This window comes from Maylandia zebra, linkage group LG10 (genome assembly GCF_041146795.1).
Source record: "Maylandia zebra isolate NMK-2024a linkage group LG10, Mzebra_GT3a, whole genome shotgun sequence".
NCBI classification, from domain to species: Eukaryota; Metazoa; Chordata; class Actinopteri; order Cichliformes; family Cichlidae; genus Maylandia; species Maylandia zebra.
The window spans coordinates 24,899,101-24,913,116 of record NC_135176.1 but is presented as its reverse complement, the minus strand read 5'-3'; the positions used below and the strand labels follow the sequence as shown (position 1 = coordinate 24,913,116).

Sequence of the window (14,016 nt, the reverse complement as noted above, 5' to 3'; positions counted from 1 at the left end):
TCTTAATGCTTGAAATTATTCTTAGGTCACTGCGCTTTAAAGTCTGAAATATGTACGTGGATGCCCGCTCTTTTAATTAGACCCAATATATCTGCTGAGGTATCTATAATTTCAGAACAAATCATGTTGTCTCTTTTTTTTGTAGCCTGTCTGATCTCGAGAACTTTCAAAAACACTTTTAAACGTGCATTTATTTATTTATTTATTGAGCTAAATCAAATTAAATACATGAATGATTTGCAATTTAGGCCGTTTTTATTAGAAATGCATCAAATGCCAAAATGTAACATCATTTTTAGTGTTTATAACACCAATGTATATTTTAGTGTAACATCACTGCATCATGCAGTGACATTTATGTAGTCTTTTCTTTAATTTTTTATTATTTTAAATCTATTTTCATATACTTATATAAAAAGTGAATTAAAAAAATGTGAAAGCTGCTCTGAACTGACCCGAAGTGCAACTCTACTTGTGCTGCAAGTACAATCTTTTATTGTTCAGGCTTTCATAAAAATGCAGACAGCAAGAAATGGCTGTAAATCCCTTTGCTTCAGCAGTGAAAATTACTAGGAAACATGAATTTAAAGGAGATAATGCTAAAAAACAGAACAAAGAAAACCTTTTAAAAACCAAACAGCACGCTTTACAGAGCAAAGGGGTGAAACAAAAACAACAAACAAATAAAAAGAAGAATTTCAATGATGTAATAAGGACTTTAAATTTATACTGAAGTCTCCCACTATATGTTAGAGCACAGTCTTACCTCCAAACAGGCAGACAGAGTGCTTTATAATAGAGTCCTTACTGTCTTATAAACCCTGCCAGGCTGTTCGCTGGGCCAGCAGAGCCATAAGCCCCTCACACACACACACACACACACACACACACACACACACACACACACACAAAGCTCTGCCTGCCTTCTATAGGAGGCTTGTGCAGCAGATGTGGGGTCAGCGCTGCAGGGCCTTACATAAGGCCTCGACTGAGCCGAGCTGATCTTTTATAGCACTAAAGCCTCAACCTGGATCCTTTAATATTGTTTAATTAGTTTTCAATTAAAGCAATAATTACAAATGGATTCAGTTCAACCAAATAGTCCTAATAAGATTCATTAAAAAAAACCTTAAAGATTAGCAGATGTGGTTGTGGAGATAGGAAAAGACAATAGACGTGCAAAAAACTTTGCATGTAGAGCGGAAACATGTCATCCGAAGCGTGTTTGTGCATTTTAACTTGATTACCTTTTTTATGTGAGCATATAAAAATTGAATCCTTCACAGCTTTGGAATACCAGGACCGAAAACCTCATGTTTCACTTATGTCAGTACTGGTCCGAACCCTTTTAAGGCCATTATGCAGGTTTTTGTGTGTTTTTCTGTTGTTTTTGTTTTATTTTTGTATTGAATTTGCTGAGCCAGGAAGACATTAAAAATGACTATAACATCTTGAAATGTGTTTTTAAATATGTAAACTGCCCCAAACCAATTAATCAAAAAAAATAAATAAATACAGGACCCAGCAAAAATGTACACGTTGATTAGGTTTTTTTCTCTGACCCCATGGTTGCTAACGAGCCACTGAGTTTACTCATCTTGCCTTTTTGTTGTTTTATGGTCTAAAGTAAAGGATTAGCATTAGTTAGAAAAGTAACCATGGCAGCATAATTACAAGCAAGTGTTGAATTGTATTGTTTATCCAAAAGTGCACCAGTTTCCAAAACATATTGCCATTCCTACCTGACTCTTAGTGGCGAGGCAAAGCCTTCAGTGTGTCTGGCTCAGGCGGCGGGGCATTTGAGATCACAGCTGCTGCAGAGCCGGGGGGAAGGCACCCAGCTAATGCAGCCAATTAAAGCCTAATCCAGTGATGAAGCATTGTCTCAGGAAGATAACTGAGCTGCTAAGTGGCACTGCTAATGACAAGGAAGAGGTGAAGATCACTGCTGGATAATGCTGAACACCCTGTCTTTGTGGAACACAATCAAATGAAAACAGTGTGATAGCGAGAAAACAGAGGTAGAGGTCTGGAGAACACAGCTGGATGTAACTAACAGGAAGCATGAAATCTGACAAATTTGCCAAAATGTGCCTTTTGGCAGCGCACTCAACGACAAACCTAGAAACTGCTTTGTCCTAATAAGACTAAATCTTATTTTGACACAGGATACTTCACCGTGTCATAGCTGATTTCTTTAGGCTGAAATCCTTTCAGTCAGAGTTTTGGCTGCCTTAGTTAGGAGTAGGATACAGGTAAACTGGTTTACTTTCCCAGGCATGACTTGTTTAATTACTAAATAAAAAGTAACATATGTAATTAATTGTTTTTGTATATAACACAAGCAAGCTTGTATTATGTGCAAAACCATTACTCGATATCCAAAAAAACTCTAAAAGGAGGCCGTGCACACGTGCAATTATGCAGCTAGGAGAGCTGAAGCATGCTCCACTTTTAGTGTAATCTTGCTTCTTTTGTGAGGTAGCTACACAACATTTTCTGCACTCCAGCTGCACTCCAGGAAATTAATTGCTCCTGAACCAGTAACACAATTTACAAGAGCGCACAAACACACATGAAGGATCTGAACCATCACGCACAACTTTTTGAAAACTCAGCTACAAAAAAGTACTGCAGAGAAAAGCATACACACTGACCTCCTCCAAAACATCAACACACCACACAGCCCGTACTACTGTGTTAATTCAGCAGGCTTCCTCAGGCTTAAGCCAACATTGTCGTGCAGATTAAAACGTTATGGTGTTTAGATGCAAAAACAAGATTAGCGGCAACTTCATCCACACCTTCTTGCTGGTGCAGAACACACAAGCAGCGTCAGAGAGCTCCATTTAGACAGTGAGGCTGCCGCAACCAAATATTTGACTGTAATTTTAAGGTAACAGCATGAATGTAGGGCAGAAGCTGTGGTGTGGTAACATGAGCTACTAGCCAACATTAAATGGAAAAAAATACCTTTAAGTTAGATTTAAAATGACTAAATATTGTGTGATGTTTTCATGAATTAGATAAACTGCTACCAATTAAACGTTTGTTGACTGCATGAATGCAGCATAATGGAGAAAAGAGTCCAGTATTTTATTTCTTTGTCCTTACGCTGAGGCTGAATTCTTTATTCTTGGTTAAACTAAACCTGCTACAGCGCAAAGAACAAAACACTCTGGATAAACATATCTAAGTAGCTCGTTACGCATTATTCATAATTACAACTTTACCTTAACTTAGTTCATTTAGAAAAAGACGTCCAAGCCTCTGAAAAACATGCATTTCAATCTACAAAGGCAGCTGGGTAACTTAGATGTTGAGAGTACAAAACATTTTAAAATAATATTTCAGCCATACCTTCTAAAATATGAAACAATCCTGCGCAGATTAACTGCATTGCTACTGTAATTGCAGTAAATCACAAATTTTTGCACAAATATGAAGCATACATCTGAAGTTTTCTGCTCTCCTCTCTCCGTGTCTGTTTTCTTTTATTTCTGGGGGGTTTTCACATTTCATTTGTCTGCACACAGAGAATATCCATGTACAGTTTATCTGATGATGTTATGCTTGAGTAGGTAGTGTTGTGCATGGTTTTTATAGTTGCCAGGAAGCTCATATGCTACATACAAAAGTTCATATGTTCCTTTAACATTTAAGTAAACTTATCACGTTTACTTAACTTTCAACCCAACTTAATAAAATCTAATAAAGTATATTGCCAATTAACTGCATAAAGAGTGAGATCTGGAAAAACTGATGTTTGATGTGATTTAGATTCTTGATCTTATCCCTTTGTTAACTGTTTCAGGTTGTTGTGTCCTTCCCGCTGTTTCCTACCCGAGGGGGTTAATCCTGCTTGAAATACATCTACTGTGTCAACTTTCTCTCTGTGTGTTGTTGGCAATCTGTTTAAGAACTAATATTTTAACCTGCAGAGAGAAACACCCCACCCCGCTCATAAAAATGAGTGGATTCTCCCTTTAAACATGTAACACAAGCTCAGTAATCAGCCCTCCAAGTGCTTACAGGCGTAGCACTGTACAATCAACTGAAATTTGTAGGAACGGAAAGCCCTGGCAGGGCCCAAGCACCTGAGATCATGTCTGTTTTATTGGGGGATAAATGTTGCCATTGACATTGTGGAGGGGGGAAAACTGAGCGTGGTCGCACAACTCTAATTGGCTGTATTAACATCATCATTGCTGAATGCCCGCTCCTCCTACTCTGGCTCCAATTCCTGAGATTTCATTGGTTAAATCAGCATTCCAGTGCAATTTACAAGCTACCTCAGGGATATTTTTTTTCCCTCTCCCTCCTTTACTAGTTTTTTTTCTTCTCTATGCCAGGGCCTAACAAGCGTCATTGTGTGCATGCATGCATGCATGTCTTTGTGTCCTGTGTTAGCTCTAACTGTTTGCTAAATACAAAGAGGCTTAAAGCAGTGGAAGATTTGAGTGCAACCAAGCCCACTGCGCAAAGTGTCGTTGGAGTGACGTCTTTATAAGTCATTTTTGGACGTACAGTTTTGGTCCACTGAAGGGGTTGTTTTGCAACGTCAGGCGACGTCTTATTTTCGATGTCTATTATACTTCTAGTGTTGATGTCCATAGGACCTCTGTGTACTGGCTATTTATAGTCCAAATGTGGTTGTTGTGGACATCTTTTCAAGGTTAAACTTTTTATACTGCTTCCACATGTATAGGCTCTGAAGTCCCCGGTTTCCAGAGGGTGGAGATGATGTTTTCTGTGCAGAAACAGTTTAGTTTGAAGGAATCTCAAAGGTGGCGTGAGCTCTCGACTTCAAACAAAAGTGAGCAGCTGTACAGGGGATTTGGAGCAGAAATGTCCTGAGCTTCGCACAGGCAGTTTGCAAAATGTGCACATCAACAAAGACTGTCGAGCAGATAGTCCAGTTCTTACATAGTCACTTGCACAAACTTCTCACACTTTCCTGCTACCAATCACAAACACACTCACTTCCTCTTACACAGCTCTTCACAATAAAACAGGAGACCAACCTCACTAAAACAAAAATATATTGCAAATGTTATGTTAAACTTATTAAACACATTGTACTCCTTTTAACACGAATTCCCTTTTTTTCTACATACTTTAACCATTATTATTTGACATTTAACATGGATTTCAATGTTTTTAATATTTCATAAAATCTTAATAAATGTCAGTTTTAATCTGATTACACGCACATAAGTCTAATAATTAAAATAAACCAGTTAAAGAAAAACAGGAAAATTTAAAATAGCCAACAAAACAAAAAACCCCCACATGTACTGAATAAATCAACAGGCTAACACATAATAAATCATGTTTGTTTATAAATGATCCATATTTATATCTATCATATTGATTACAACAATGTTGTCATTTGTAAATTAAAAAAAAAAAAATTGTTAATCATGTAAACTCCCTGCATCATAGACGTCCACATGACATCCAAAGTTTAAATATTGAACATCATATTTATGTCCAGGTTGGGTCATAGTTGGACGTCCAAATTGTGGACCTAGATTGGACGCCGTACAGATGGACTGACAGGCCCAATATAGACACGAGTTCTAAATCTATCCGACGTCCAATGTTTAGTGAGAGGGCTGGAAAAGTAGCACTTGTGATCAGATTTTTAAAAAAGAAAAAAAGAAGCAAACTAATGAATATAAAGCAACAGAACAGCCTTTTTCAGATATGAACTGAATGTAGTTTAGCATGATGAAGTGAGGAAGCAGACGTTTATCACAGCTCTATGAATAAGAGTCTTCATAGTTTTGAAAAGTGAGCATTTTCCAAATTAAGAATTTATATTAACATAATATTAAGATTTAAAACAAATGAAAGAAAAGAAAAAAACAGAAAACCAAATTATTTGTGGCAAATGTGGGGGAGAAAAATGTCAATAAATTATTGTTCCTTTGTCAATATTGAGCAAACTAGATACAATTACAATTTGTTATACAGCACTATGATATTTGTGATAATCAAAATATTATGTTTACATAGCACAGTGCTACCAAAAGGATTCATCACAGTTGTTACGCTCTGCGTTGCTGTTATCCATAGACACATTTCAGGCTACAGGGTAAGCCACAGCTGCAGCACAGAATTACCACAGTATTATAAATCAATAGTATACAATTAACAGGGATTTGTACAAATAATCAAAAAATAAATTAGCTAACAGAAGAAAGGTTTTTTTCAGATCTTAGAGGTTTGTTATTTGTCACATTTTTCCCCATACAATCTGTGGTTATTTGTTGTTCTGTGGTTGCGGATGATCCCATTGAAAGGCTAATCTTGGAGATGCTGGCACCTTGTGGCACTTTATAATGGATGTGTAATGACAGCCGGTTGGTAAGTAGAGCAACGTGTCTGCCATTTTAGCATATTCAAAGTTTTGCGTAGTGATCTCCTTATGGTAAAGTCCAGCACAGATGAAAACCTAAGCGGGTTAGCAGGCAAACAGGTACAAAAGCGGAACAACCCATCAACAGACTAAGACAGACAGAAACCGTCCACCCAGCTCCCAGTGAATGCTGACAGTTCACAAATGTGCAGACACACCTCGTTAGATCTCCGCTGGTGTTCATTTGCGCAACTCTCCACCTACGCAATGAGTAGGATTATGGGAATTCGATTGAGTGCGTAGCCCTGCTGTATGTGCAGACTGAGTATGGACTGGGTGATGAGCAGAAATCTTTTTTTTTTTTTTTTTTCTTTTTTTTTTTTGGCCTGTCCCGTTTGGCTCTTTTGCCATCAGAATTGTTGTCTAAAGGCAAAGAAAGATGCCCAACGGATTTACTTTACCAAACTGACCATCCCAGCCTTGCCGTAATGGTCCATTTGATTCACCTTTTATTGTTTATTTTATTTTCACTTACTGAATACGGGACAGACTTGACTGGGGGAAAGAAGGGGAGAAAGAAAGAGGGAAAGAGAAACAGCTGAGAAGAGGGACGGGGGAGAAGGGCAAAAGACAAAAACCAACAGAACGGGCAGAGAAAAAAAAAAGCATATATCAATCACCTGGATCACCTGCTGAGAAAGAAAAAAGAAAGCAAGCAGAAGAGAACAAGAGTAATAGAATAAACAACATCACAATGATATATGGGAATATGACAGTAAATACTAAATGTTAAACATTATTGTGCAGCACATAAGATCAATAGAACACAGTGTGCTTTGAGGTAGGAGCCAAAAAGGGTGTAGTTTGTGGGTGTGATCACCCGTGTGTACACCTGTGAGCATGGACGCGCTTGTTTTTTGTTTTTTTTAAAAGGTTCCTTCATGTAATAATCTGCTAGAGGGTGTGGGGGGGCCACAGCCCCGTCCTCCAGGGCATGAAGCAGGTGTGGAGGAGATCAAAACTCCAGACATCCAGAGGCCCCCAGAACACAAGAGACCAAGGAAGACCAACAGAGGGGCAGCCACGCCACTGCCACTGAGCAGAAATCTAACAAACAATGGGTCTATTCATGGGCATTTTTTGTAACTGATTATTATGCAGCCTACTGGATATTAGCTCATCCCCAACACCGACCACTAATTTATTAACACCAGGCTGCCTTCTGTATTCTCAGCAGCAGGCTCCAAAGAGATAAAAGGTCCCACATGAGTATTCAACGTTTCTGCTTGTTCTATATATTTTTCTTCCTAAACCTAACCCAGTCGCAGTAGACAGCATAAAATAGAAGGGCATGTGTCTGCGGAGCAATGCAAAGCTCTTTAGTAATAAAGTATTTCCAACATGTTACTAACGCAATACCATTGCAGTAGCATGCTGGAGCCTTTGCCTCCATTCGTCTCTCACTAACTAACACCTACTCTCTCACATAGTAACATGAAAGATCAAGAAGCTTTGTGGGTCCTCTGTTTCATCCAAACCATCTCTAATCCCTGCGCAGGGATTGATCTCGTAAGGGGTGGGGGAGAGATCTTGTGGGTGATGGCTTCCCTCAGGTGCACTGAGGGAGCAAAGGCCTAATTGGGACCTTTAAAGCTAGTCAGTCCAGAATGACAGCTATTCTTTGGAAATCTGTCATAACATATTTAAGTTTAATTTGGGTCCAATTATGTGAGTTTCATCTTGGAATTATTTTATCAACATTATTTAATATTTCATAAAATTGCTAGTCTTCGCGTAATCCTGACGACAGGCAGACAGATAAATGGCACCGAAAACATTCAACCGCCTCCGCTCTCGTCTTAGAGGTTGGATTGCAAAAGGACAGTTTTACAGCACACACCAGAACAAATCTTATATTCTAATATTCCAGATGTCAAATCCTGTTTTCCATACTTCATCTTGAATTCAGGAATTGATCTGATTGAAGTGGAATCAGATCATTCTGGATCAGCTTGCATGTATATAGTGCATGTATAGGTTTTGTATAAAAAACAGTTACATCCTAAGCAGCTATCTACATGAGATATAGAAACGATAAAATGGACAGTGAGACATCTGTTGACGTGTCTAAGGGGGTGTTAGTTTTTTCAAGGCAGCTGCACAAAGTGAAAGCTTATTTTGTGTGGGTTCTGTGTCTTAATTGAGAACTGGCAAAATAAAGATGTTTTTGTCAGTGCTAAAGTAAACACAGTTGGGTGATAAACATTGATGTTTGATCCAGAATCAAAATCTCTGGTTTTGGCAGTGTGACTAGAAACTGTAAACCAAAAAAAGAAAAAGGAAGTGAAGGAAATGACAGCCACATGAAAGACAAACAAGAGAGAGCCAGTAAAGCTATAAAGACATAGAAAAGTAAACTGAAAAATAATCTTGGTGTATTAACCACATTAAAAAATAGTTCAAGTCATTATATGTTGTATGAATTATGAGGAAGTAATGCTCATCGTGGTACAGTCCAGATTTCATAAGCTGCTGCTGTGTGTGTGACAGATGGTTCTCGGTGTGACGACTGTCGGGATGACTCAGCATTCATCCATTAAAGGATTAGATATTCTGCAGATCAAAGCTTCAGCAGAAAAGCTCGTCTGCTCCAGTACGTCGCCTTTCTTGCCTCATTGTTTTACGATGCATTAGAAATAAAGCTAATCCAGCTCAATTACCCAAACAATATAAAACAAGAAGTACACTAACAACACTGTAAATTATTCTCTTGTACAAATTACTTTCATATACTAATTTATAATCATGTATTTGTTACAGGAAATGTATCTTGGGATAAATGTAATCATCACTGAACTTCAGGATCTTCATCTGTCGACTAAATACATAAATATTTGTGACAAATGTGAAGGTTTTTGCAATAAATTATCATGTGCTACTGCCAGATTCCTGCATGCATGTCACTGACATGAATTTTATTTTACAACAACTTTACTACAACTATTTATAGTAACTCTATCACTTCCCATCCTCCTAAGTGTTCATATGTGGAATTAACCAGCAGGGACGTGAAGTGTTTCAGCCCATACTGTTCAGTACCCGACTCTTCTGATATGAAGCCATGCTGTTGTAATAGCTATGACATATCAATCCCTGAAAACATGAAATCTCGATGGGAGCATATGTTTCATAGAATTTTTAGTTTTCCACTTTGCCTCAGTCCTTTGTAGATGAGCTTTGGTCCAGAGAAGACCATCTCACTTTCCCTTTTCAGGGTCGTATGGTTGTCATAAGATGAGAGGAGGGGTATATCCTGGACAGGTCACAAGTCCATTACATGGCTAACACAGAGACACAGACAACCACATTCAGAGCTCACATGCATGTCTTTAGAACAGACAGGGGCACACAGAGAACATCAACACACTGTAAGAACAAAGCAGGCCCCACCTTGTGAACATTTTTCTAAAAGCTGGTAAAAATGTTGATTGGCTTAGTCAGAAAATATTGTGCGGCACATTGTGACTGAAGAGAAAACCATGTAAAGTCGTTGGTTGGTCTATTAGTCAGATCAAATGATGTACACAGTTTTTATTTGCGAGGGTGTGAAAAAGCATCCCATTGTAGCAAATGTTAAAGGTTTGGCTGTGGAGTAACTCACATGTTCATCAGCAAGGACTATACTTCACGAACAAGTATGCATAATTTGGAGATGCTAGCGGTTTAAACCAAACAGTATTTTTCAAAGTGTTTTTCATACCATGGGGAAAAGAATGGATAAAGGCGTTTATACTGTACACTCTGGTTTAAACTTTTCCCAATGTTAATATTAATAAAATGTGTTCCCTCTACTTTAGCTACACATATGCTAAAGTAAAAGTGGTGACATGAGGCATGAGCTACGTATCCCATATGTTGAAATTGGACAGCAGTGTGAGGAAAGAGAAGAGAGAAGGGGTGGGTATGGTGCTCGGGATAAAAATCAGGTAACAAGGAGTGAAGGGAGTGTAAGGGTGAGTCAATGAGATGATACAAGGGAGGAAGGACGGGACAGGGAAGTCTATAATCGGTTGCCTGGAGAGGATTAACCTGTCTGCCTCAAGCCTCTCCCTTCTGCTTTAAACAATATACCAAATACCTGGGTTACAATGGCAACTACCCTCTTTGCCTTTAACCCATAATAAAAATGATTAATTAGGCATGAGACTCCCAGTAAGGGAATTGTATTGTCTGCCTGTCCAGGTAAGCGGAACACAAGTTACTGTATGCTACATTAGCCTCTGCGTTTCCTGACTCCTTCACCACAAACACTATGATTAAAAGGCAGGGAAGGGCATTCCCTTCCTTTAATCTTTGGATTTAATTTTGATTGACGCTTTGAGACTTCATACCCCACACACAGCAGACATGTACACATTTCACCGCGTACACACTCCCAACCTCAGATGTAGCCGCGAGGCAAGCAGCTACTAGTTTGTGTGAGAAACCAGAGGCCGCTAGACACACAGAAACACAGACAAACACTCCTATGAAAAGATGAGAGCACACTTGCGATGTTCCCACCATGCCACTGTATGACAACACACAATAGGACAGGAAATAACACCGAGAATACACACACCTTCATCCTGCATTCTGACTGAACAAACACTTGATTGAAAATAGTAAGATTAATGGATAAATGCTTTGCTCAATAGCAACAGTGCAATGTCTGACAATTACGTATGAGAACAAAGACTCATTTTACAGACAGTGTAATTGTGTAATTGCAGACCTGGGCTGTGGATGCTTGCTTTATCTGATTATTCATCTTACAACAATTGTTCAAATGTAATAATAAACAATGTTATGATGGTCTGAATAACTTGGCGGATGATCGATTACCTACTTTATACTTTTTTTTCTACCTTCAAAGCATGTGTACAACTCTGTGTTAAAATGTTGCCAGTTGAAACACTGAAACAACAAAAAACTGTAAAACTTTTTTTTTTTTGCAGGACTACAGGAAGTACATTAGCTCCTCTATTGCAAGAAATGGGAAGAGCAAAAGCTACACAGTGGCGATTGACAACAACCCACCCATGAACTTCATGACTGATGTTGGATCAACTAAAGAGGCTGCTGATGATCCATGAAAGTCAGGCTTACCAAGATGAGTCCTAGTCATAACTTATAGTAACTCTCTTTTCTTTCTCGTAAAGTGTTTTACGCACCTGTGCTGAAGGAGTAAGCAAAAAAGATAGCAGATTAGCAGATAAGAAATCCTCCAGAAGCAAAGCGACAAAAATATAAATCAAAACAATGATTAAGGTTATGGTTCTTTTGCTGATAACATTTATGCGCATTTAAACACATTCTCTCACTGATTGAAATCTATATAAAAAATTGTAAAACAACAACAAACACAGAGCCTTCACTTCCCAAAACACATTATGAATCATATATTCATTCAAATCCATTATTAGAAAACATTGGCACAGTTTATAGACCGAGATGAGAGTCAAAAAACAAAAAAACAAAAACATATTAGTAGATATTCACTGCATTTTGTAAGACATTAAATGCTGCGACTCTTGCCATGTCCTCAACCCATTCTTGTATTGAGAGTACTCTATAGCACTTTCATCTTATCAAAAAACTCAATCTGCCTATCATGAAGCTAGTTTTTTTTCTCAGGACTAAATACTGAAATTGGGTCATCTATAATTGTGTCTCACTGTAAAATTTAAATGGTAATATATCAATAATATACCAATCTTAAATGGTATATTATGCAAGTTTGTTTATTATGACTCTATGTATTCATGTACAGAAGTAGATACACAAAAGTTAGTGTGTACTGTATCTTTTCTATGTTCCTGTTGTAGCAAATTTAATTACACTCTTTGTGTGATTCTGCATTTCTCCAACTAAATCACATTAAATGACAGGGTCGCATTGTGAAAGATATATCAGTTATATTCATACGTGTCAAGAAACTCATACACTTTTTCAATACACATCCGTGTATATAAATCACACAAAGAAAAGAAAATATTGTAGGTTTTGTCATCTCAGTCCCATTTTGCTTTCTTTCTCTCTTTGTTATTCATCTCTGCATTTCACAGAAAAAAAATCTGTACCCACAAACACTTAAAGTTCTCCAGGAAAAAATAGAATCAAATAAAAATGTTTGTGGCCGATACCCAGTGATGACTGTTACAGCTGAAACCCACATGCGGCAGAGCCACATACCTCATTAAAGACCCAGGGATTAATTTTTTAAACATCACGTCCTTAAACGTCCTTCTCACCAACTTTCTGAAGAGGAGTCTCTCGAACCACTTATGGGCAAGTCTGGACATACTCAGGATGTGTTGCCAAAAAAACTTTAAATCATACCGAACATTAAACACTCATGGAGATTAAAAATGAATTTTTTGGTCAGTATTCTTAATATTTTGAAATGGCACAACTCCACAATAAAAAATAAATCAAGTTGTTATTTATAAGGTAAAAAAAAATGTTTGTTTCCGTTTTCTAATGGAAACTTTCTTGATGCCATCATAGAAAAATTAGGGATGTTCATGATAACTAATTTGCAAATGGTAAATTTAACAGTAGTTAAATGAGAAAAATAAAAATCAGACAAGTCAGCCACTCTAATAATTTTAAATCCTAATTTAATCAATCAATCTATTTAATATTTTTATAACATATTTTTTTCAGTGTGTAGGAAGTTGTATGAAACGCTTAATCAAATCATGTTTTCAATTTGAAACTTTACATTGTATATAATAACATAATATCATTATATAATATATAATTGTATATAATGATACACAATGTCAGTCATTTATAGAGTGGCTAACCCTTAGCTAGAGTCCACATCCCAGTGCCGAATGTGATTAGATTCAGTTTCCGATAGTCCAGTTTATTCTAATGAAGCCAACAGACAGCCACTGTTTTTTGTTCTTTTTTACTTATGCATTTTTAAAATAATTAATAAATTTTCAACATTGTTTGATGTTTATCGTTCCATTCAGGGATACAGCACAGCTGTCTGTCAAGGCTGCAACACCGAGTAGTAGTGGGTGGCATATTAACATCTTTGAACCAGTGGCTGCCTTTGTATATTCATAAAATAATAATAATAATAATTTATACTTTATTGATCCCCGTGGGGAAATTCCTCTCTGCATTTAACCCATTCACTCAGTGAAGCAGTGGGTGGCCACTGGCCGCCCGGGGAGCAATGTTTAGGGATGGTACCTTGCTCAGGGGTACCTCAGGGTAGCCGTTCAGTGGATTCGAACCCCTGACCTTCCGATCATGGGGCCACCACTCTACCTACAGTAAGAAATTTAACCAACTGGGGGTGTTTTCAGTTTTTCTAGTTCTAGACTAAGAAAAAACATTGTATTGTGAATGCACAATAAAGTTACACCATCTACTAAGAAAGAATAAGATTTATATATTAAAAATGAAACAAAGGGGTATGTTTTTTAACTTTAACTTTAGATTTTGTTATGGAGAACGTTAAACTTAAGTCTTTTCTTCATTTTTCCATGTTCGTTTTAATATTCAAAGAATAAAGACAGATCTATAAATGTAATTTTCACCTTTTTTTAAATTATTGGCTATAATTACATTAACATTTTACTCATCAGGTT

The 14,016-nt window shown here is 37.5% G+C and overlaps 1 long non-coding RNA gene across 4 annotated transcripts in view; it reads right to left on the bottom strand.

Annotated features, from left to right (window-relative positions):
• LOC143420689 (uncharacterized) overlaps positions 1-14,016 on the bottom strand; it is a 71,301-nt gene that overhangs the window by 15,022 nt on the left and 42,263 nt on the right. Inside the window, exon 1 of one of the 4 annotated variants that reach the window (XR_013100413.1) lies at positions 1,743-1,843. The exons of the other annotated variants lie outside the window; for them this stretch is intronic. This is a non-coding gene — a long non-coding RNA (uncharacterized LOC143420689). Of the gene's footprint in view, positions 1-1,742; positions 1,844-14,016 lie in introns of those variants that run through there. 4 annotated transcript variants of the gene reach the window in all.